This window comes from Gopherus evgoodei, chromosome 1, assembly GCF_007399415.2.
Source record: "Gopherus evgoodei ecotype Sinaloan lineage chromosome 1, rGopEvg1_v1.p, whole genome shotgun sequence".
Taxonomy (NCBI): Eukaryota; Metazoa; Chordata; order Testudines; family Testudinidae; genus Gopherus; species Gopherus evgoodei.
The window spans coordinates 232,943,496-232,967,588 of record NC_044322.1 but is presented as its reverse complement, the minus strand read 5'-3'; the positions used below and the strand labels follow the sequence as shown (position 1 = coordinate 232,967,588).

Below are 24,093 nucleotides of genomic sequence, written 5' to 3'. Positions count from 1 at the left end.
CACTTAACACCTTGCGGAGTCAAGTCTGAAGAAAACAACAACATCTTTATTGTGATAAGCTCATGAATTCAAATTATTTCAGAAATGGTTATATATATGGCTTCTATTATAGTAACAGGTCATTTGTGTTTAGCAGTGGGAAATCCCACAGCAGTAGGTGTTCTATTAGTTAGATAAAGATTATTCAAACACATCAACCCCTGCCCCATATATCTAAGCTCAATTCAGAAAAGTGAACAAGGTTCATTCTGACAGAAAGATTTAGTCTTAAATACACACACAGAGACACACCAACCAACCCTAGGATAAATAACTTGTTTCATGTTTTAAAGAGAACAGCGTTGCATTTACCAGCACAAGAAAAATGCCAGACTTTTACATAAGCAGTCACTGGGTTGATAAAATGTTGTTTATCTATTTGCCAAGACCCCGCTGCTTAATGGCAAGTTGCCACCATTTCTATTCAGATCTAGTAAAATACATATTTATCTAGGAGGCCAAAATAAGAAGTGGGGAAAATTACTACAGCAGACCTTTAGGAACTAGTGAAATCCTATCTATGCAATCTGACTGGCAGATGCTTTTCCTAAATAGAATATCCACTATTAAGTACACGCTTATTTTAAAAGTAGGTGGAAGGGAATAAAAAAAGCTAAACTAGTTAACAGGCTTTAAACTATCTAGTTATAAAAGAACATAAGTTCCAGCCATGCTTTGTTAACCTAGTGAGTTATGCCTAATTTCTAAAACCAGCAAGAAAAAAATAATTTAGATTTTTATTAATATATTGTACCCTGAATTTTGGATTCAATCCTCTGTACCCAGACATACCAGAGCCTGATCCAAAGTTTGGTGACGTCAATGGGTGCCTTTCCACTAGCTACAATGGGATTCAGATCATGCCCGTACTGAGATAAACCTTCTGCTTGGATAGGTAAAGGGCTGAGTTTAAGTCTGAATAACAAAGAAGAAATACAGTAGGTAAGAAGTTTCATGAACTTGCAACATTCTTAATTTTACTGATTTACAAATGTTTAAAAACATTCCTTCAGAAAAGGATTATTAATTAAGTTAGGAGGCTATGAAGAAAAGAAATATTCCCAGGCAATTTATTCCATCTTGCTGACTTAGTTAGCCCCTTCTCTCACAGTGAGAGTTTTTCTAAAGCTACAAATTCTTCTTAAAGACCCTAAAAATCTGATAGTAGGGACTCCCCCTCCTAAAAAAAAAAAAGGAGGAATGTCTCTCTGAATCCTTTTAGTAAATTTTCTAATACAGTTTTGTAATCTGCAAACTTCTGGCTGTATTTACATAGTAGTAATTTGAATGTTACAAGCACTTTGACTTTAGTTTTGTCTCATTTGAATGGCTGCTAGTTTCATGTACTAAATTGCATCATGGAGTGACTCACTGTCAATTCGTTGTGCTCCACTGCAACATAAGTGACATCGTCATGAGGCTGCACTTAATTGCAGTGTCATAAGCAGGCCATTATATTGATGATCTTTGGACCAGGAAACATCTTAGAAAATCCAAGTTACAGGATGATCACAGGTATTGAAGTTAGCTGGAACTACAAAACATCAGACAGTTATGAGGATGTTGTATTAAGCTGTCAACATGGAATGTTACCATACTGCGACGGATTTCAGAGTAGCAGCCGTGTTAGTCTGTATTCGCAAAAAGAGGAGTACGTGTGGCACCTTAAAGACTAACAAATTTATTTGAGCACCACTTTGGCTTAACCATGAGATCTTGCATGATCTACAAAATAAAAAGGAGTCATAAAAAATGGAAACTAGGTCAGATTACAAAGGATGAATATAGGCAAACAACACAGGAATGCAAGGGCAAGATTAGAAAGGCAAAGGCACAAAATGAGCTCAAATTAGCTATGGGATTAAAGGGAAACAAGAAGACTTTTTATCAATACATTAGAAGCAAGAGGAAGACCAAGGACAGGGTAGGCCCATTGCTCAGTGAGGAGGGAGAAACAGTAACAGGAAACTTGGAAATGGCAGAGATGCTTAATGACTTCTTTGTTTTGGTCTTCACTGAGAAGTCTGAAGGAATGTCTAACATAGTGAATGCTTACGGGAAGAGGGTAGGTTTGGAAGATAAAAGAGCAAGTTAAAAATCACTTAGAAAAGTTAGATGCCTGCAAGTCATCAGGGCCTGATGAAATGCATCCTAGAATACTCAGGGAGTTAATAGAGGAGGTATCTGAGCCGCTAGCTATTATCTTTGGAAAGTCATGGGAGAGATTCCAGAAGACTGGAAAAAGGCAAATATAGTGCCCATCTATAAAAAGGGAAATAAAAACAACCCAGGAAACTACAGACCAGTTAGTTTAACTTCTGTGCCAGAGAAGATAGTGGAGCAAGTAATTAAAGAAATCATCTGCAAACACGTGGAAGGTGGTAAGGTGATAGGGAATAGCCAGCATGGATTTGTAAAGAACAAATCGTGTCAAACCAATCTGATAGCTTTCTCTGATAGGATAACGAGTCTTGTGAATAAGGGAGAAGCAGTGGATGTGGTATACCTAGACTTTAGTAAGGCATTTGATACGGTCTCGCACGGTATCCTTATCGATAAACCAGGCAAATACAATTTAGATGGGTCTACTATAAGGTGGGTGCATAACTGGCTGGATAACCGTACTCAGAGAGTAATTATTAATGGCTCCCAATCCTACTGGAAAGGTAAAACAAGTGGGGTTCCGCAGGTGTCTGTTTTGGGACTGGCTCTGTTCAATATCTTCATCAACGACTTAGATGTTGGCATAGAAAGTACGCTTATTAAGTTTGCAGACGATACCCAACTGGAAGGGATTGCAATTGCTTTGGAGGACAGGGTCAAAATTCAAAACGATCTGGACAAATTGGAGGAATGGTCTGAGGTAAACAGGATGAAGTTCAATAAAGACAAATGCAAAGTGCTCCACTTAGAAAGGAACAATCAGTTTCACACATACAGAATGGGAAGAGACTGTCTAGGAAGGAGTATGGCAGAAAGAGATCTAGGGGTCATAGTGGACCACAAGCTAAATATGAGTCAACAGTGTGATACTGTTGCAAAAAAAGCAAACGCGATTCCGGGATGCATTAACAGGTGTGTTGTAAACAAGACACGAGAAGTCATTCTTCCGCTTTACTCTGCGCTGGTTAGGCCACAAGTGGAGTATTGTGTCCAGTTCTGGGCACTGCATTTCAAGAAAGATGTGGAGAAATTGGAGAGGGTCCAGAGAAGAGCAACAAGAATGATTAAAGGTCTTAAGAACATGACCTATGAAGGAAGGCTGAAAGAATTGGGTTTATTTAGTTTGGAAAAGAGAAGACTGAGAGGGGATAGCAGTTTTCAGGTATCTAGAAGGGTGTCATCAGGAGGAGGGAGAAAACTTGTTCACCTTAGCCTTTAATGATAGAACAAGAAGCAATGGGCTTAAACTGCAGCAAGGGAGATTTAGGTTGGACATTAGGAAAAAGTTCCTAAGTGTCAGGGTAGTTAAACACTGGAATATATTGCCTAGGGAGGTTGTGGAATCTCCATCTCTGGAGATATTTAAGAGTAGGTTAGATAAATGTCTATCAGGGATGGTCTAGACAGTATTTGGTCCTGCCATGAGGGCAGGGGACTGGACTCGATGACCTCTTGAGGTCCCTTCCAGTCCTAGAGTCTATGAATCTATAAGAAGTGTTTGGATCCATGACCAAGACTAAACCTTGGACTAGAGGTCTCCCCACATTGACCGCAGAAAAATGGGAATAAAATTGTTCTGGAATAGAGTCTATTACACATACAGTTGGAGGTATATTGCAATTCAAGACCAGCAGAAACAATAGTAAACAGCTAGATCTGATTGTTACCTACCAGTAGTGAGAAGCTGTATGTATGTGGGGGAGGGATGGATAATTTACACAGTGAGGAGTGGGGCATAAGGGATCCTGCTCAAAGTGAAGTCCTATGGGGAAACTCCAATCAACTTCAATCAATGGTGCAAGACCAAACCTATTAACTCTATAGGCCAGCCATGTAAAAGAGCAGAAAGTCTGTATGTCACATACATAACTCATGCTAACAAGTTATGGTTCTCCATTTCCTGTCTAGTACCTAGACCAGACGTGGGCAAACTACGACCCGCGGGCCACATCTGGCCCAAGGGACTGTCCTGCCCAGCCCTTGAGTTCCCGGCCATGGAGGCTGTCCCTGACCCCTCTCCCGCAGCCTCCGCTCGCCATGCTGTCAGCACTCTGGGCTGCGAATTCCTGCTGGGCAGCACAGCTGTGAGAGCCGCTGGGGTGTAGTGTATTAAATTGCTTCTCATAGGAATGTGCTACTTACGGAGCACTGGGACTGGCAGCTGTAAATAGCACACCGTAAGTAGCACATTCCTACAGGGAGCATTTTAGTACACTACACATGGGGAGGGAAGGCTGTGCCTCCCCAAACAGCCTGGCTCCCACCCCCTATTCACACCCTCCCACTTCCCGCCCCCTGGCTGCCCCCCTCAGAACTCCCGACCCACCCAGCTGCCACCCCCCCACACTCCTTGTTCCCTGACCAGGACCCCTTGACTCCAACCACACACCCCCGCAGGATCCTGCCCCCTATCCAATACACCCTGCTCCCTGACTTCTATCCACAATCCTGCCCCAACAGGCCCCCCTGAGACTCCCACGCCTATCCAACCCGCTGTCCCCTGACTGCCCCCCCCGAACCTCCATCCCATCCAACTGCCCCCTGCTCCCTGTCCCCTGACTGCCCCCCCCACACCCACTCCCCACCCCCTTATGCCGCTCAGAGCACCAGAACTGGTAGCTGTAAGTAGTACACCGTAAGTAGCACATTCCTACTGGAAGCAAATACAATACACTACACCAGCCCTCCAATACATTTTCGGAACCCTGATGTGGCCCTCAGGCCAAAAAGTTTGCCCACCCCTGGCCTAGACCATGCAGAGGGGATGTCTACACTGCAGCTGGAAAGTGAGCCTCCCAGCTCAGATGGACAGACTTGTACTAGCTCCAATAGGAGCTACAGCGCTAAAAAACCAGCAGCAGCATGGGCATTGTGGCTGAGGAGGCAGGTTGGGCTCAAGCCCATCCAACTCCCCGGTCTGAGTTCGTGTGGGCTAGCCCAAGTCTCTGCTGGAGCCACAACGTCCATACTGCAATGTAGATGAACCTATAGACTTTTAGGAGTCTGCTGTTCCCTGTGACCTAAAGGATTAGGTCCATTAGAACAAGTAGTAGAGGCTCATGCTTTTACACCTACAGACCCTGGGTTCAATAACTGCAGATGACCCAAGCAGCACCACTGTTACTCAGACTCACCTCTTAAGAACATAAAAATGGCGATACTGGGACAGACTAATGGTCCATCTAAGTATCCCATCTCTGACAGTGGCCAGTGCCAAATACTTGAGAGAGAATGAATACAACAGGTCAATGTAAGATTTAAGATCAGCCAAAGCATGGAAAGAAGTAGGTTTTGCACTACCTCACTAGGGCATTCAAAATTGGCTTAATGGTAAAGAGCAGTGAGGAAGATAGTGAGATTGAAAATTTTTACTTGAGGTCCTCTCTATAATGCATCTCAGGCCCACAGAACCAAAGTACTATTTTCAAGAGTGACTTAGGCACTTGTGAAAGTTTTATCTCTGTGCTCAACCACATGATCCTGCCTGCCCTTCCTCCAGTCTATCTGCAATTCATGTCTGTGACCATCTAGAGCCAGAATGCAAGTGCGTTATTGTCTCAGTCTTAGTAAAGTGGTATGGTTTGTATGAACAGAGGGTGCCTATAAGTGAAAATTTGACCCTGTGCATTTTATTTAATTTTTTAAAATTAATACTTCCCCCTTTCGGCTGATTTTGCAGTGAAACCCAGGATGTTTGCTCAACTCTAATGCAAGTAGAATGCATTTTTGATTATCTGATAAACAGAATGCTTGTTTATGATAAAGGGAAGTACAATTAATTGAAAGCATGCATTACAGACAGTTTTCTGTTAATGCATCATTGCTCAGCAAATTGTTCATCATGCTATTTGATCTGTAATTGCTAGCAGTTGTGATTAGTAGTTTTAAATGAGTTTTGGATAAATTTTGTTCTGCCAAGCTCAGACCAGGATGGAGGAAAAGCACCTTCTTTGCACAAATAACCTGCAGAATGTATCTGAAATTCATATTTTAAAATTATAGTTTGTATTCCTGATACTACTGCCAATAAACGACCATATTCTAGAGCATCACATCAGTGATTAATGAAGTTCTTGTCCAAATTTTTGAATCAGTATAGAAAGCAGAATAGAAACATTTAAAAAGACCTCTTACCCAAAATAAAAAAAGAAATTGTATTTATTGGAAATGTTAGTCTCATATGCTGCCGTCTGAAGCCTCAAACAGTATCATTTTTCAGAAAGCATGCAATTACCAGCTAACTGGAAAGCTGTAGTTACAAACCTTGGACTGGCGCTAGATTTTTAACAAGTATTTAGGCCCTAACAATGCAAAGTGCCTTTTCCTGTGTAGAGCTGATTTTTTGGGTTCGCTGGCAATTTCAGAAAATGAAACACAAATTGATGTGAGTCAAACTGAAGCTTTTTGGAATTCTCATTTATTCTGGGGTGGGGCTTGCTCCACCTCTCCTGTTGAAGCTGTTCCACTTTGTATAGAATACACGGAGTACTGGACACCCAGGTTCCAGTCTCTGCTCCAATTAATATTTAAGTATATTTTTTAAGAGTAGAACAGCATCAACAGGAGAGACTGAGAGGGACTTACCTCAGAATAGCTGGAGCAGGGACTTGAGGCCAGTTCTCCCCCATCCAGGTGAGTGCCATAATCACAGGGCTGTTTGGTAAAAGGGGGCACCTCACCTCCACTACCACCACCTCTTCCTCCTACATTTTGTGAATAGTGCATAAAACCCCTAGCCTGGAGAAAAAAAAAAAAAAAAACAACCAAAGCTTTGATAGTGGTCCGTTTTGACACCGACAGTTCTGAATGGGTTTTTTTTTTTCCCATTTTGACCAAACCAATTGCCACAACTGACACAAATTTGTGAACTGTTTTATTTGACCTAGATCAGCTGAAAAGTTTCACTCACATTCACACTCAGGTCCCCTTGCAGTCTACAGTCTGCGAAGTCTTGCCCTTTATTTTCAAAATACATGTCATTTGATTTCTGCATTGAAATGCTTTTCACGACCAGCATATTCAGACAGCTGAGCTAAGCAAGATGGGCGGGGTTTACTTTTAAGCAATGGTGGGATTTTGCGCACTATACAAATGTCATTTAAAACAAATGTTCACAAGTGACATAGCACGCTTCTCATCAACTGGTTGTTACTGTCCTATTTATCTCTCAATCCACATGTAATGTTATTGAGAGGCCTCCTAATGCACTAATACCAACTCAGAGTGACCATAACTGACGAACATAACTGATGCTCTTATTGAGAAGTCAAGCTGTTTATTTCATTCCAAAGATCAATTAGGCTTGTTTACAATGTTTATTATAGCAGAGAAACCTGATTGCTAGAATATGAAGTCATGGGAAACACTGAAGAATGTGCTGATATAGTGCTTCGCTCAATAATCCGCAGCTCACACACCCAGTTTATTTCTTGGCCTCCCTCCCCACATCCACCCAAGCAATAAGTTGTTTCCAGATGGAAACAATTCTCATTGTTGGGTGAGAGCATGTGTCATTTGCATGGACAGCTTATCTAATCTGTTCAACGCCAAATATCAGAGTACACATTTTTAAGCTTCCCATCTTCAGGGAACTGCAGATAACCAGCAAAGACTAGAACTCATTTCAGAAGTTCATTAGCCCAACATGCTCCTTAACATAAGAACATTCAAATTTCACCTCATTCTAGACACTAAAGGTACCTGGGAGCTAGTTCACTTCCACCTGGCAATGTTACAATTTATGAAAAAGTTTAAAGGAATGTTTAAGAAGTCAAGAGGTGGTATGAACATTATCAATTCACAGTTGCAATTGTCAACGATTACTCAAATCTAAGCCAATTTCTACATTGGCCAGGTGGGATACTCCCTCACCCTGCACACCATTGAGAAGAAAGTACCTAAAACATAAAACAAAAAGTAAAGCCTTTAAAAAAAAAAGTCAAAAGCAAACACATTAATTTGCAGTACTCCCTCCCCACAACTTGCTGTAGATCTAGAAATTTTCCCATTAAAATGGATGAGATTGTGGGGGGTTTCAACTGCTATTCTCTAGAGACAAACATCTTAGCCTTTGACTACAATGAAAAGCTGGACATTAAAGCAGATTTAATGCTGACCCACCTTCCTGCTGGGTTCTTAAATTCAGACCTGTATAACTGCATCCCATATAAACATTTACAAGGGCCCTCAGAGGTGCATGTTTAGCATCTATTAATAAAGTTAACTGACAGTCTTTTGGCTACACATGAATATGAAATGGTAACTAACTGCTCCCAATTCCATCACGTTGCAACTTAATCCAATAGCGGAAACTGCCTAGAACCAATATTTAACTTATTCAGAGTTTAAAGCATATGTACTAATTTCTATATAAACTCTACAAGTACCTGTGGTTATTGCAAGATGATTAAGTGGAAGTAAGGATCATAACAAAATAAAAATAAAGACACTAATGCTCATTCCACACTCAACAGATCCTGGGAAGCTAAACAAAACAAAAATCACTATCTACTGTTGGCAACTCTACTTAATTGTCATAACAAATCATTGCCAAGTATTGCCTTATGAAATCCAGAAGTGGTTCTCAACAGTGTAGCATATACAATCTAACAAAACCATAAGGAGTCATCACAAAAGAGGGCAGAGATCATTCTGAAAGACGCTACAGATTCTCTCAAATTAATGCCATCTTGCATTGGAAAGACCTGCAGGAACGGCCACTCCACTTTTCTGTGATAACAGGCATTAAAATCTTTGCAAAATATGGCATGTTTGCATATGATACAGTAAAACAAATACCCACAACCTCTAACTTGTTTTGTTAGCAGGTAGTTTGTACCCAGGAGCACTGTGTAGGTAAGTATGTTAGCCCACCAACAGCTAAGTTTATGCCAGCAGAGGTTCCCCGGTGACACAAACTCCTCCAGAGTTCCAGGCTAAGGATGCAACACTTGCATGCACATACACGTGTGTAATAGAGAAAGGGGATGTGGGGGGGGGGGAAGGGCAGCATACACCAAGAGCAGCAGCACAAGATAATCTATTCAGTGTTGTGCCAATTCAACATGTCCTCACACCTGCTCTCTCCAGTAGAGCTCCTTTGAAGCCCACACAAGAATAAACCTGCAAATCTCTTCCCTTTGCTCCCCCCTTTCCCCCACCATGTGGGATCCCAATAGAAGGGATAGGGACAGAGGCAAGGGAAGTGAAAGCTCTTTCTGCAGTCTTTGTTCAGCATTTGGCTGGAAACAGCCTATTAACAATTAGTCCTAGTGCTTAGCACACCTTTGGTTTTGCTTAGAGAAAACTTATTAGAGTCAGTATTGGAATAGTCCCAGGACACCTTTTGCCACGGTGCATGGTAGCCAAAGTCTTGACTTAGTCCCTCTTTTACAAATTCCCCCACAATGCCTGAGATAACCATCATAATAGCGTAGTAACACTCGACACATACACAATGTCTTTCATCCATGGGCCTCAAAGTCCCCACAAACAATTATTAAACCTAACTAGCGCCATGTGGAGCTAGATTAGCATTCTCCCCATTTTACACAAGGGCAATGAGGCTAGGGTGACCAGATAGCAAGTGTGAAAAATTGGGACAGAGGGGAGATGGCAGGGGAGGTAATAGAAGCCTATATAAGAAAAAGCCCCAAATATCAGGACTGTCCCTATTTAAAAAAAAATCAAAAATCAAGACATCTGGTCACCCTAAATGAGGCACAGAGAAGCTAAGTATCCTGGCCAGGCATATACAATGGAATACAGAACTCTTGAATTCCAGCATACCACTCTACAACTAGACAACATTCACTCTGCTGAAAACCAGATTTAAAAAAACCAAACAGACACACTTAGCAATTTCAAAGCACTTCACCACCTTCCAGTAAAACATGTTTAGAATAGGAATTGCTCATGACTCGAGACTGCTTGGGCCCTGGCAATGTTCATAACCACACTTAAGTACACTTGGAAATTCCCTGGCAGTGTTGTTGCAGGAACAGACATTTCCTGTAATTTTCAGAAGCATTTTATTCTCCTCTTTAGCCTGTTGTGAGGGGGAGGGAGAGGAGGATGCTATATTATAATTAAGCAAAATGTGAGAGACACCCCCGAATATAAAAGGCAAAACTTCAGCTATTCACACTTAAACAATAGTATTTGTTCCTTGGGACAAAGAGGGATTTTTCTGCTGACACTAGAAAAGTTAATACACAGTAAATAAAGGTGACTTATAAAAAATAAACTTACTATTTTGCTTATTTATGGTATATAAGAAAAGCCATCAAGTCTTTTAAAATTATTATTAATACAGTAGAACCTCAGAGTTATGAGCACTAGATTTACGAACTGACCAGTTAACCACACATCACATTTGGAACAGGAAATGCACGATCAGGCAGCAACATAGACAAAAAAAACACAAACCATTTTTCTTCTGCAGAGTAAAGTTTCAAAGGCTGTATTAAGTCAATGTTCAGTTGTAAACTTTTGAAATAACTACCATAACATTTTGTTGAGTTATGAACATTTCAGAGTTACAAACAACCTCCATTCCCGAGGTGCTCATAACTCGGAGGTTCTACTGTACTACATTCTGCTTGTATCTTGCATCAAAAATTTGGGTATTTTCTACCCAGCTGCTACTCAGAGCTTTCCCAAGCTGGTTAGTTTTTACTGTGCTGCAATCTTGTAACAAAAAGAGAGACAGAATGCTCCCCTCCCTCTTAGCAGCCACTAGGGTTGAATGGTGTGGCTTCAAATGTGTCTGTCATAAACAGATAGTTAAGGATTAATGTCTCTTTTACCTGTAAAGGGTTACAAGCAGTGAACCTGGAACACCTGACCAGAAGACCAATCAGAAAACAAGATACTTTCAAATCTCGGTGGAGGGAAGTCTGTGTTTTGTGTTGTTGTTTGTCTGTTGTTCTCTCTCGGTTCTGAGAGTAACTAGACGTACCTACAGGCTCTCTAATTTTCTGTTCAAATAGTAAGTACCTATTTTACAAATAGAAAGGCAGTTTAGTCTTTTTGATTGTTTTCTTTATTTGCAAATGTGTATTTTGCTGGAAGGATTTTAATTTGTATTTGTGTTGGGGGGGAAGGCTTCTCTCTAGCGTCTATAAGCTGAAAGACCCTGTAACCTTTACCATCTTAATTACAGAGACAACTTTTACTTTTTTCTTTCTTTTATTAAAAGCTTTTCTTTTTTAAGACCTGATTGATTCTTTCCCCTTGTTGGGGCTCAAGGGAATTGAGTCTGTACTCACCGGGAATTGGTGGGAGACAGAAGGGAGGGGGGAAGGTGCATCCCTCTCAGTTTTAAGATTCAAGGAATTTGAATCACAGTGATCTTCCAGGGTAACCCAGGGAGGGAAAGCCTGGGAGAGGCAACAGTGGGGGAAAGGGTTTACTTTCCTTGTGTAAGATCCAGGGGGTCTGGGTCTTGGGGTCCTCTGGGAAGGTTTTGGGGGACCAGAGTGTACCAGGCACTGCAAGTCCTGGTTGGTGGCAGCACTACAAGATCTAAGCTGGTAATTAAGCTTAGGGGGATTCATGTTGGTACCCCATCTTTTGGACGCTAAGGTTCAGAGTTGGGGTTATACCATGACAGCGTCACTCACTAACTAAAAGCTGTTGTGAGACACCAAGCCTCCTAGCATGGTTCTGGGACAGCATCCTTGTAGGAATCCCAGCATCCTTTCCTCCCCTCGCAGTCAGAGGGGCACTGCCTCTTGCCAATGAGCTCTGTCATCTTTTGTCTTGGTCCATGTAGGTTTAATCCTCTGCCTAGTAAGGGTCTGATCAGGGCCGGCGCAACCCATTAGGCGACCGCGCTAACATTTGGAGGGCGGTGACCACGGCGACCAGATCTTCCCCCGCCCCTGTTGCGGGTGGCATTTGGGAGGCAGGACCTTCCGCCACCTCTGTTGGGGGTGGCATTTTGGGGGCGGGACCTTCCACCCCCTAGTGTGGCAAAAAAGCTGGTGGCGCTCCTGGGTCTGATATAAAGTTGGTCAGTCTGTTTAGCTGGAGCAGAATGAGCCAGCCTTAAGACTCATTTGCCTGATTCCACACAATCCTCCTCTCACAACAATGCTTTCAAGACCCAAGTTACTGGATGTAGGGAGGATTTAAGGATTTACAGTTACCCTCAAATATCCAAACTGGGAGGTCAATGGTAGTTGCCTCTTTCCTGTTATAAACTCTATATAGAATACTTAAGAGTCTTATTTATGGGATCCCACAGGATGTGGAGACTGGCCACATACATTCCAAAAACGTAACACTGTGGTTTATCATCTCAAAATTTTAGCATATGATTCAAAAACTTAAAATGCACGAATGAAGACTAGAGTTAGCAACTACAGTGCTACCGATGGCTCTGAGTTCTTTACATTTTAGTAACCCCCATGTCTTAGCAGCATAGGCCACACACTCATTTACAGCGTGGGAGCAATTCCAATTCATTCAAGGTTTTAATATAGAAGCAATACAATCAAATTGCATACAATTGCTCCACAAGAACCACCCTAATTGGGTAGACCAATGTAGACAGTAGTTTTATGTAACATCTTTATGAGGGAACAAGTTAAAAATAAAAGCCAGTGGATTGAGGAGGAATGCTAGATTAAAAATTTAAGTACAGTATTTCCAGTTTTATCCAATACAACACCTTTTTCACTAGTTTGTCTTATCCAGCATGACCCCTGAGGATTTAGATAATGTCTCCCCCCTTTAAGATTAGGATCGCAGGTATAGTAAAAGGGTGTTGTGATTAGCTTTCTTTAAAAAACCTTGGGAGAGAGCGAATCAGAGGCAAGCCCTAGTAATAATCCAGCAAAAGTAAGTATCCTTTTCTGTGGCCACTTCAGAGAGCAAGTGGAAGGATGGTGCTGAACTCTTCACCAAGAAGCCTAGAGCGCATAATGGTGGTTTTATTGTGGGAGAGAGAAACAGAACAACACTTTTGGGGGAAGGGGTGACTTTTCAGGAATTAAATATCATAGCTCTAAACAAAATATCACCTTCACAAGAGGAGCGGGTCTCATTTAAAAACTGAAAATTGCATTAAACGCTTGTCACTGTGGTAAATGGTGGGTTAATTTCTATGATCTGTCACCCATTTGAGGAAGTGACACTAGTACTCAGAGGGCAACAAACATTCAACTCATTCACACCAGGGCATGAGAAAAAGCTACAGGGATTTTTTTTTTTTTTTTTTTTTTTTTTAATGTTAGGTCAGCTTTAATAGCTTGCTTCTTCTGGCTTGTGTTTGGAAACACAGTATTGCACGTGTCTAGCCAGCTCTCAGGAACGGCACGCAAAAATGTACTAAAAAAAAAAAAGCGATCTTATTACAAGTAACATTTTAGAAAGCTATTAAATGTAAGTTTCATCTTACTGTCAAACAAGTTCAAGACACTCCACAAGTCTACCCCAAAATGAAGATTTTTGTAAGTTTTTTTAAAATGAGGCAAAGTCCATGTCTATGCTAGAGAGCTTACAGCTGTACTGATGCAGCTGTGCTGTCATATGATCTCTCATGGACCTACTCTATGCCAACAGGAGAGAGTTCTCCCACAGCACAATTAAACCATTTCCAATGAGCAGCAGTAGCTATGATGGCAGGAGAGCGTTTCCTACTGCAGAGTGCTGTGCACACCATCAGCGCTTCTGTCGGTGTCACTTATGTTGGTTGGGGTGTGTTTTTTCACACCCGACGGACAAAAATGTTACCAACAAAAGTGCTAGTGTAGACAAAGCTCAAGTGTTAGGCAGAGCCCAGGGGAAGTCCTCTGTTAACAGAGCACCTAGAGCAATGCTGCTGCAAGTTGTCTGTATCCAATATGCGCCATTGTGATTTGAAGGCATATTTTTGGGTCCAGCAATTGCACTTAAGCATGTGCTTAAGCCCATCCCTTTCAAGCAAGAAATGAAGCTGCTTCTTACTGTCTCAATTCTATTACATGAAACCCCCAAGCAAAAGGTGTTTGGGGAGCACCAACAGCTGGAGAGTGTAACAAGTCACTGAAGCATGATTCTCTTGGGAGCTAGAAGACAATGCAGCAGGGGTGAAAGTAATGCGGTACGGGCCGGTACACAGTACCGGAAAAAGTGGCCGCTGGCACCGGCCCATACAGCTGACTTTAGAACACTTTAATGTCACTGCCCCTTTTGTGCCCAACGACGGGGGGGACACAAAAGGGGCAGCGACGTTGAAGTGCTGCCACGCAAAGGCTTTAACATTGTTGCCTCTTTTGCTCCCCCCTCCCCCCAGCCACCGACAGGAGGGAGACGGGGAACAAGAGGAGCAACTGCCATGGGGCCGGTGATTTCAAGGGCCCAGGGCTCCAGCTGCTGCTGCAGTAGCAGCGGCGGCAAAAGCCCTGGGCCCTTTAAATCGCTGCTGGAGCCCTAGGTGGTGCAGGGCAAGCAGCACGGATGGGCTGGCTGGGGGACACTGACCCCCAGTCCTGCCCCTTCTGCCCTAGTTGCCGGCCCCTGTACCAGTAAGAGATCAATTTTACTTTAACCCCTGCAATGCAGAGAGAGAATCTACATGAGGGTCCTAGGATCCAAGATTAGGGGCCAAACTCCTCCCATTCCCCCTTCCACCAACACACACTTACTTCTGAGAGGATAATTCAGAAAAATCAGAACTGAAAACATTTTCCTGGAAAGTTTATCCCCATGAACATCATTTGTAGGGATGCTTCTTGTTCCCATCAGCCATTTACTTCCAATTTGTCATTTGAATGACACTGTACTAACAGATTTTTCTATTATTGGACATACAGAGGGCTGTGTCAGCACGCAGCATGTACTTATTGCAACGTGCTTGGAGATGCTTGTATGAAAGGTGCTAGGAGCTTATTTGGTACTGCAGTTAGAGTTCAAGTTTAGCAGTAGTCTCAAAGCCACAACAGTATTTAACTTGCCAGAGCACATGGCACAATGAGTAGGTCAACCAGGTAGTCAGAATGCTAAAACACAGAATTTGTACTTAATTTTTAGGGGTTTACTGTTTCCCCACACTTTCCCACAACTGTGAAAGTTAAAAAGGTAACTTGAAAACGATGCTTTAAAACCAGCATTGCTATTATCCCTCAATTTATCAAAAACTATAAATTGAATTTGTATATCAGTGATTCTCAAGTTTTTGTACTGGTGACACCTTTCATATAGCAAGCCTCTGAGTGTGACCCCCCCCCATATAAATTAAAAACACTTTTTTATATATTTAACACTATTATAAATGCTGGAGGCAAAGCAGGGTTTGGGATGGAGGCTGACAGCTCATGACCCCCCACGTAATAACCTCATGACCCTCTGAGGAGTCCCGACCCCCAGTCTGAGAACCTCTGATATACAGTAACAGATATATACAGAAGAATGCCATAACCACACAATTTCCCCCTACAAAATATCTGCTGGGCTCCCTTACTACGCTTTCAGTGTGGAAGCATTTAATATTTTCAAATGCAGTGTTTTCTAGAGCATCTATTACCCACAGGGATTATATAATTTTGCAGCAGATAACACAAGAATGTTGCCACAGAGCTCTGAAGATGCAGGGAACACTGTGGGCTATTACTCATTTACAGGACATCCTCATTGTCTGAAGTGTGCTTATAAGTGTCTATACATCTATACAATAGATATACACAAAAGAATTTAAAAACTTTGGATTTAATGACATTTACTCAGAGATTCCTCCAGCTACAAAATGAATGATTTTACAGATCCCTTTAAATAGCAACTGTAGGTTAGCAGCTGTTATTTTGTTGAGCATTTCTCAGTGACAAATGAAGCAGCACTGAACTTCTTTCTAGCCCAATGGAGTCCTGATCCATTGACTCATGCTCCTCGGTGCAATGATAATACAAATAAATAATAGTTCTATGCTATAATTAGTAGTTCAATGTCTTACTTCTACAAGAAGAAATAAAATAGTGAAAGGAAAAAAAAAAGTAAACATTAACTTCCATGGAAGCAGAGTAAGGCCAATGCAAAATCACTTTTGAAAAGCTCACCCTAAATTGCCAGGCCCAGCTACTTAGCAGGCAATTAGCAAATGGGGGAAGGATTAGTTGTTCACCACCAGTGGCAAGTTTTTCACTCTCTCTAAAGCTACCTCACATATACCTTTGTGTTTTATTAACTTGACCATACACAACCTGAATATCTTGGGAAGAGAGAGTGTGCTTTTTAGAAGTTAAAAAATAAAAGCAAACAAAACCCCAAAGCAGTTTCATAAAGCAAGATCCCAGAATACCAGTGCCAAAATTCATGTGTATTTAACATGTATATTTATGATGAAGGGAAACAAAATTTAGGACAGAAACATTTCAGAGTTGAGTTTCCAGAGGAGTTATTACAAACCGTAAGAAGATAAAGAGCTTCTTTGACAATGTGATTCAAGAAAAGTTTGACTGAAATGTGTTTCACAAAAGGTGGGAGTATTTTACACCTTTAAAAAAAAAGTTTCTAGTTACACTCTAAGAAGCTGATAGGCATGTATGAGTGGCATATGCCTTCTGTTATACCTCCAGTCTCTACTTAGAAACTGATTCTGGAATATCAGGTATGCCACAAGTGGTCATTCTAATCACGTCTTCCATCCGGAGAATAAGGCCAAAATAGAAAGAGTTGAGGAGGGAAACCTATGAAAAAAGAAACTAGGAAGTTCTGAGAAATGGATGACTTGTTGCTTAATCAAGAGGCTAAGATGGAAATAAGCAGCTTACAAAAGCTTCATGCTGTACTAATAAGTTTTCAGAAGTGACTTAAAATTAGGTCAGTCCAATTTGTGGCTGATACTTTGTTCTTTAGTGACTATGAACTCATAATGATGTCAGTCTCGTGTTCAAACATGCCACATTTAGCGGCATATAGCTTTCCCGAGAGCCTAACTTTCAGCCTTCACACTGCTGCCAGATTCTTAGCTCATACTAAGCTGACTCCCTCGAAACTGAGGTGGCATGCCTGAGTTATGTTGGCTTCCTGTCAAATACTGTGCAGAGGGGTTGGTGGGGGAGGGGAGCGTTGGGGGAGGGTTTCGTAGTGCTTTATTCACTTAAACCTAAACTGCTAGTCTAGAGCACCTAGGAAGCAGGTGCTTCCAGTTGTTTTTAACCTTTAGGTCCTCATCTAGTGAAGTCCTGAATGAGTTCTGAAGGCACACAGCATCTCACAGGATTAGGCCCTTAGTTTGGAGACACTTTGCATAGAGGACCCCCAAAAAAGAAAAGGCAAACTCAGTTGATATATAATGTTTTTAAACCAAAACACAAATTTAGTTTTTCAATCTTTATTGTTTCGGACACAGACCTTGCCCAGGTTCTTGTAAAGTACTTAGCGGATTCTGGCATTAGGGATGGTTTATGAGGCAGCAAGTATATTGTGACGATTGGATTTAACAGTTAAGCTTTGGTCATTGGTGGCCTGGTCTAAAGCCATTGAAGTAAATGGAAAGACTCACAATGGCCTCAGTGGGCTTAGGATCAGCCCCTAAGGCACCAAAATACTGTGGTTATCTGGCCAGTTACAAGTAGAGCAGCAATTTTTTGGGAGGGGGCGGGCGGGGGGGGGTTTATCTATTGCTGTAGGTGTCTTAACAAAACCTGATATATTTGTTTCTAATGACAAAAAGCAGCAGAGGCTCCCAATACTGAAACATATACAAAGGTGTAAAGGAAAGTGCAACAGAATAGTCCACTAATCACTTTGTCCAGTGTCCACACCAGTAACGAAGAGATGCTAGTCCAGGTTTTTCTGACCAGTGGCGACATGGAATTTTTGTTTTTCCTGACACAATGTCATAAATCCATACCATAGACTACTCTGTGGTGCAATGCTATAGCATGGGTTCCTTAGCACGCAGTTGGGGGAAAAAGGTCCCTTCCCACTATATGCAGAAAAATCCAGGCTAGGTCAGGGCTGTTTACAGCACCAGTGTCAACTGATGCATGGATAAGATTTAAGTTCTCTCTTTCATTGGTAGAGTGGTCAAATGAAAAACCTGTGGTCTTGCTAAACTACATTATAACTAGGACTGCTGGAAAAAAGAAAAAGGGTATTTTCTCTTGGGAAAAAAAAAAAGTTCACAGAAAAGAGAATTGAAAAATATTTGTTTCCTCTGAAAAACTGACCAGCTCCAACAATAGCAGAAAATACAGAAATGGAAACTAGCCGTACAGAACAGAAGGAAACCAAGACCCAATAACCTGGCTCTTCCAAACTAATAACAACATTTCATGTTTTTTCTCCATTTCAAGGCTTCATTATACAGTATCAACAAATCAAATAACAAGACAGATTTTCCAAGGGCAAGTACAAGGGAGTGAAAAAAAAAAAAAGTGCGCCTTTTAAATTGTTACAGGAGAGAAGTACCCTGGAAGTACTTGGCCAAGATCCAGAGAATAAAATATCAGCTAGACAGCTCTCCATCTATTCAGATATCTTCCTGGGCTTCTCTGATGGGAATTTTGCAGAGGATGGAAAGTCCAAGATTGCAGTCCCCAGCAGTGACCGTCAGCTGGTTGTAGGGAAAGAAAAATGGCATTACTGGGAGAACCAGTCTCTCCCTGTAAATGCCAGATGCCTCTTGAATGCGAAAGTCTGGGTGAGGAGGTGCTCTTGGAAATGAGATGTTGTCTCCTCAGCTCAGCTTTCCCCAGACTCCGAGGATGGAAGCCTGGGTGATATATTTGTGGAATGCATCAAGACATGCAAGAGGGGAGGGAGAAGTCATTTTCTCCTCAGCTACAATTCCAGCAAAGTTCACTGTCTCGTCTCCCTGGGAAGAGGTGCAGAAAGAGCAAGTTTTTCCCTTCAGGCTTCTTTTCTTGTTTGTCCACCATACTGGGACTGAGAAGCAACATGCCAGGGCACATGCCGCTGGAAGCCAAGAATTAAGTGACCCAAGCGCCACAAACTGAATGTCTGGCACAGATCCAACCAAATTAAAGCCCAATTGCACCAGAAATATAAGATTTTGGTTTGTTTTTAGTTCAGAGAAGGAAAAAAAAAAAAAAAAAAAACCCTTTTCAAGCCACAGGGAGGTCTAGCTAACCTGCCTGCAGCTGTGGATGCAGAACAAAATCAGATGGTTCTTCAGCAAGAAAAGTATATTCCTGATTTTTTTTTAATCAAAATCAGTAGTTATTTATTTGTACCGTCATCCACACTTTCCCCTCAGCTTGACTGCCCTATTGGACAGATATCTTAATACCAAATTAGTTATTAGAGGTGGAGTGGTATTGCTGCCTATTCTTAGGAGGTTACCTGAACTTCCTATAAAACCCTGGCTTTTAGTGGCTTGTAACTTTGCCAAATGTAAACCATTTGGGCTGAACTCTCCCATGCCAGGTATCTGTCTCAGGCTGAGCTTTTTTGGACAGTTTCAGCTAAAACGGTTCAGCTGTTTGCGAGAACAAGATTATGGAAAAATATGTTTTGCCCATGTTAAAAAAGTCTTTCAACCATTTTGCTGAGAAACCCTAGAGCCTCTGTGCTTTGGAGCAGGGCCTTGACATATGGCAGGGAGGTCACGCTGGTGTTGCGTGGTGGTGCCTTTTGCCATCCACGTGAAAACTCAGCCAAGTTTTAAGTCTCCAAAAAATAAACTGCAGTTGGTAATGCTCCTTAGGGACTTAGAGTTTTGCAGCTAAATTCTCCTAAGATTCCATCCGAACAAAGCAAGGACTTTCCCTGCAGTTGCTGCTCCTGGGAATTACTGGAGAGCTACATTAAAAAAAAATAAAATATCACAGTTGTAAAGTCAAGCATTCAGAAGTTAGGCCATGTCACAGTTTAAGGTTTTCCATACAACCTTAATTCAGCCCCCCTGTGCATATGCAGTATGATAATTTAATTACATGATTACATACTACTTTTCCTAAGAACCCTGCCCAATTCAGTGAATGGCTAGTTATGTAACCAAGGACCCATCTGCTCTGCACTCACATTAAAGATACCACTGAGCCATAAAAGATAAGAGATGCTAAGGTTCCAAATCCCTCATAATTTCCATGACATTTATTTGCATTATTTGGCAGTCTGTTTTCAGTACCTGAGAAAGTGATCTGCTTTAGAGACTAGCACTTTTACCAGTTATAAATCTACACAAACAGCGAAGACATTTGCAATTGACAGGAATATAGAGCAAAACAAATGAGACCACACAGTACCATACAAAAAGCTTCATTAAGGTAATGTTGGATTGCAGGTGCATCTCTATAATTCTGAGTGACTCTTTCAAAAACGAAGTTAACAAAAACAAAACAAAAAGCAGTAGGAAAGGCAGGAAAGTCAGAGCCAAGGTTCATTCAGTTCACCAGAAATCAAGCCTCTGAAGGTCTGAAAAGTCAGTTTAACTATCTCAATTCTGCGCCACAGAGATGCCATCCTATCAGTGTCTTACAAAACAAAAACAACCCACTCCCCAAACAGAGTATATGCACCACAAAAATATATGATAGTAACAGCATCCAAAAAGAGATGAGGTCGTACGTAACAGAAGCAAGTTCTCACAAGCTACTTTTTGGAGACTGGCAGTAAATTTTCCCCTTACCGGTCTGGTGCCCCATGTGACATTGCTATCAGACTGTCTCAAAAGCTGGCTCTGTAACAACTACATATCACAGGATTGGATTTGCTTAAGGACACGTTCACTTCTTGCAATAACAGACTGGAAGAAGGATTGATGGAAAGACAAGAATTAACCTCAGGAATCGTGGCTGAGGTTTTATTTATTTATTTTTTAAAAAGACATTGAGCATAAATCTTTTAGAAGTTTAAATGGTTGGGAGTTTTCCCAACTTTAGCAAAAGTTTCCCTTTGTTAACTAATGGAGAGTGGTGAAAAGTGCCATTGTACCATTGGGGGAAAAAAAAAAAAGACTTCTTTTGGATTTTTAGTCATCTGGTTGTTTTGCAATTAAATAAAAGCAGTGAGGGAAAAAACAAGATTGAGATCACTGGCCAATCTAAAATAATTATTTCATTAGCTAATGACAACACCATTATCTCAAAGTTTTATGTCACAGTTAGGTATAAAGGAGGTAATTAAATCTGCAGTCAGGCCCGTTTCTAATCTTTAGCATTCACCACTCAGATTTAACACTAACTTTCCTCTGGCTCCCCTCACAGTAGCAGACTGTCATCTCAAAATCGGATCTTCAAAATCTCACCTGTCTCTCCAGCTACTGCTCCATTTCCCTTACATTTCTAAGCTCACTGAACATGTTTCTCCAATCTCTAGTTCCATCCAAGACCCGCTCCAGCTTTGTTTTCACCCCTAGAAGTCCACTGAAATGTCTCTCAAAGTTTTGAGCTACCTCTTCCTAGCCAAAGATCTGAACTATTGCACCATCCTCTTTGACTTAAGTTGTGCAGTCTTTAATGCATTTATCCTCAACTCCCCTGTGAGGTAGCAAAGTGCTGTTACTCTCATTTGACATTTGGAAAAACTGAGGTACAGAAAGACTAAGCGACTTGCCCCTGGTCACACTGGAAGTTTGTGGCACAGCAGGCAACTGAACCCAGATCTCTCAAGTCACAGGCTCTGTCCCCCCACGCCCAGCACAGATCCATTGGAGTCACGATACTAGGAATTACCATCTGGCTGCACAGTTCCCAGGGAATCCCATGGTGGGGAAAAGCTTATGTAGTCTTCGGTAGTATTACCTTTCCATAGGACTTGGAAGTGAGTGATGAAGGAGACTCAGCCTGCACTGACTATGGAGGGCTGGGTGGTGACTGAGTGATGGTATATGAAACAAGACTCCTCATTCCACCTGAAGGAAAGGAGTAGAAGGACCATTCATCTTGATTTAAGATGAGCAGTCCTGTTTTTTTCCATCTTTCATCCCTTGTCTGGTACAGAGACAAAACTGAATATGATTTTATTGGATTTCATGCATGGAAAACGCCTTTTTTAAGAGTGCCCTACTCCTGCTGGCAGGATCTCTCTCTCTCTCTCTCACCCCTGCCCCCCCCCCCCCCGCATGAGAGGTCCTGCTGGCAAGGCACACTTCAAAATGGCATCCTCTGCGTGGTGTGACCCCACACGCAGCACTTAAATCAATGGGAGTTTTCCCACTTTGAGAGTGGGAAGAGACCCTTTAAATGTCATAAGAAAAAACCCACAGTGACAAAGTAACAAAGTCAAAGCAAATCAGGTGCAAAGAGGAGCTAATTAGCTAAAATGCAGCAAGGAGAATGTTTCCATTTACCAAGTTCCCTGAACCATGGTCAGTTTCCATTTTTAAATCAGAAAAATCTGCTAAGGAAAGCAAGTTACTACAGAGTGATTGAAACTTTAACTATAATAAATACCTAGAAATGTTGATCTTCAAATAGCTTTACAAATATCAGTCAGTCAATCACTTGGTGACTGTGCGAAGTATTTCTTGTCCTATTTTTTCACTGAGATGGCATCTGGAGATGCAAAAGGTAAGCAATTTACTCTAAGGCACAGAGATTGTGTCAGAATCAATAGCAAGATCTAATCTAAACTGAAGGGATGTGTCTGAAAAGGAGTGGATTATTTCTCTTAAAAAAAAAAAATTAGCTTACAAGATTTTAAACACCACTAAGGATCTAGTTAAGATGAGGTTTAAAACATGTCTTCCCCTAGCACTGACCATGAAACAGAAATATTTTTACAAGGTGGTGTTAAATCCGGTCTACTCTAGGTGCTAAAAGATGCTTAAACTTCTGCTAGCCAACACACATGCACACACACACAAAAGATGTTTTCTTATGTTTATCTACGCACAGAAGTTGCAGAGGTTTAACTTAAAATTGGTTTTAAAAGGATTTAGCTCAACTGTTACAAATCCCTGCCTGGGCACTGTTCGACTGGTTTAAACCTGTAGCTGTTTATTTTGCTCTGCAGAATACACCTTTTGTTAAACCAGTGCAAATTTATGTGTAAGTCAGGCTCTAGTGTAGATCAGGCCTAAAATACAGGAGTTTCTGGTTTCTGCTATTGTGTTCAGACCACACCTGTCAAGTTAGACAGAAGAAGAAAAAAAAAACACCAACAAAACCTGGTGTGGGAGGAGAAGAAGATGGGGGAAGTGGAACTTATATAGAAGACACACTCCCAAACTTTAGAAGGCTGGATGATTTAAATTGACTTTAAATAAATTAAAAAGGAAAAATATATATACACTCTATCTGTGGTGATAGATCACTGTTTTGAAAGGACTTGGAAGATGCCAATAAAAAAATCACCATCTAAAAAAAACAAAAACAAAAACAAAACAAACAAAAAAAACTCCACACTGCACAAAGCAGGCTCCTTCTCCATTCCCTTTCCCTAAAGAGAACCAGACACATAAAAGAACCCCTGCTCCTCCAAAAAAACACACCTAAGATTTTACTTAATGTTTGCTCATATGGGGCCAGATCTTCAGCTCATGTAAACAGGCACGGTTCCATTAAAAATCAAGTGACTAAATCAATTTACGCCAATTGAGGGTCTCTACACAAAAGAATAAATAGACAAGTCAGATGTCAAGAATTCTAACATTCAAAAACCATCCAGAGAACACTTCAACCTCCCTGGTCATTCAATTACAAATCTCAAAGTCGCAATATTCCAACAACAAAAAAAAAAGCCTTCAAAAACAGACTCCAACAAGAAACTGCAGAATTGGAATTAATTGCAAACTAGACCCCATTAAATTAGGCTTGAATAAAGACTGGGAGTGGATTGGTCATTATACAGAGTAAAAACTCTTTCCCCATGCTAATTTTTTCCCCTACTGTTACTCACACCTTCTTGTCAACTGTTGGAAATGGGCCATCCTGATTATCACTACAAATGTTTTTTTTTCCCTCCTGCTGCTAATACCTCATCTAATAACTCACCTTAATT

The 24,093-nt window shown here is 41.4% G+C and overlaps 1 protein-coding gene across 7 annotated transcripts in view; it reads right to left on the bottom strand.

Moving 5' to 3' along the window:
* DUSP16 (dual specificity phosphatase 16) overlaps positions 1-24,093 on the bottom strand; it is a 102,527-nt gene that overhangs the window by 58,545 nt on the left and 19,889 nt on the right. For 2 of the 7 annotated variants that reach the window (XM_030539271.1, XM_030539305.1), the window contains exons 2-4: positions 6,787-6,939; positions 1,412-1,573; positions 832-954 (exon numbers count right to left, since the gene is read on the bottom strand). The exons of 3 other annotated variants lie outside the window; for them this stretch is intronic. The gene's annotated coding sequence lies outside the window, so the exon portion shown is untranslated. The remainder of the gene's footprint in view (positions 1-831; positions 955-1,411; positions 1,574-6,786; positions 6,940-24,093) is intronic. 2 more of the 7 variants (XM_030539280.1, XM_030539314.1) reach the window with 2 other exon arrangements.